The sequence below is a fragment of the Neopelma chrysocephalum genome, unplaced genomic scaffold, assembly GCF_003984885.1.
Source record: "Neopelma chrysocephalum unplaced genomic scaffold, ASM398488v2 Primary Assembly neopelma1_22, whole genome shotgun sequence".
Lineage (NCBI taxonomy): Eukaryota > Metazoa > Chordata > Aves > Passeriformes > Pipridae > Neopelma > Neopelma chrysocephalum.
Window position 1 is genome coordinate 27,045,567 of NW_020897689.1, and position 1,593 is coordinate 27,047,159.

Genomic DNA, 1,593 nt, shown 5'->3' on the forward strand with positions numbered 1-1,593 from the left:
CGGCCGCGAGCGCGGCGCGGGCTCGGCCCCGAGCCGGGAGCAGCGGGAGCGGCGCGGCCGGTGGGCGGCGCTCGGGGGCGCGCCCGCGCGTCACCGCGGAGGGGCGGTGGGAGCGGGAGAAGCTGCGGGAGCTGGAAGTAGATGGACTAGCTGGAAGTAGATGAACTTCAAGGTCACTTCCCACCAAACCATTCTATGATTCTATGAAATCTTTTAAGTATTTCTGAATCCTCTACAAGAATTCTCTCCAGCGTGGAAGGAGCTTCCCTTTTACAGTTTCACAACGTGCTAATTCTTTCTTCGACAGTGCCTAAAACACTCCTGCAATAAACTTTTTACTCCTGAGAAACATGTAGCTACTGTTTTATAGCACTGAGCAGCAAATGGCACCATTTCGTTACACTCTCTTCCTGCTCTATCTGTACAGTGCCTGGTGCAGTGTGGACATGCTTAATTTCTAGGACCAGGTTCTACTGTAATGTAAGTAATCAGAATTAAACTACTAGTGGAAAAAAAAAGAAAAGGATCTTATGAAAGGTATGGCTATCCATTTTTTATCGCTGCTTTTCTGTTACCTAGGCTACTGCTGAATGTGTGTTTCTGCCTGTTTCAAATTGTATCATTAGTAGCTCCCACTGAGATACTGTAGTAGAGGAAGCCTACGTTCAATATCCAGACTAGTTAACTATGCATTGTGGAGAAGAAAAAATTAAGCATTGTTACTGTCTAACTGTGTGTGGTGTGTTGACCCTGGCTGGATCTCTGGTGCCCACCAAAGCTGCTCTATTACTCCCCTCCTCAGCTGGACAGGGGAGAGAAAATATATTGAAAAGCTCATAGGCCTAGACAAGGGCAGGGAGAGATCGCTCACCAATTACTGTCACAGGCAAAACAGGCTCAACTTGGAGAAATTATTTTAATTTATTATCAATCAAATCAGAGCAGGGTAATAAGAAATAAAAGCTAAACTTTAAAATGCCTTTCCCACACCCCTCCCCTCTTCACAGGCTTAGCTTCACTCCCAAATTCTCTTCCTTCTGCTCCCTGCCAACAGCACAGGGGGTTGGGGGATGGGGGCTGTGGTCAGTTCATCACACATTGTCCTGCTCCTCAGGGATAGGACTCCTCACACTCTTCCCGTGCTCCAGCATGGGATCCCTCCCACAGGAGACAGCCCTCCCTGAACTTCTTCAACACAAGTCCTTTCCACAGGCTAAGTTCTTTGCAAAGTGTTCCATTGTGGGACCCTTCCACAGGGTGCAGTCCTTCAGGCACAGACAGCTCCAATATGGGTCTTCCACAAGGTCACAAGTCCTGCCAGCAAACCTGCTCCAGCATGGGCTCCTTTCTACATGGCCCCACAACTCCTGCCAAGAGCCTGCTTCAGCATGGGTTTCCCACAGGGTCACAGCCTCCCTTGGGCTTCCACCTGCTTTAGTGTGGGGCTCTCCATGGGCTGCAAGTGGATCTCTGGTCCACCATAGACCTCCACAGGCTGCAGGGGGACAGCCTGGCTCACTGTGGTCTGCACCATGGGCTACAGGGGAATCTCAGCTCTGGTGCCAGGAGGACCTTCTTCCCCTCCTTTTTCAC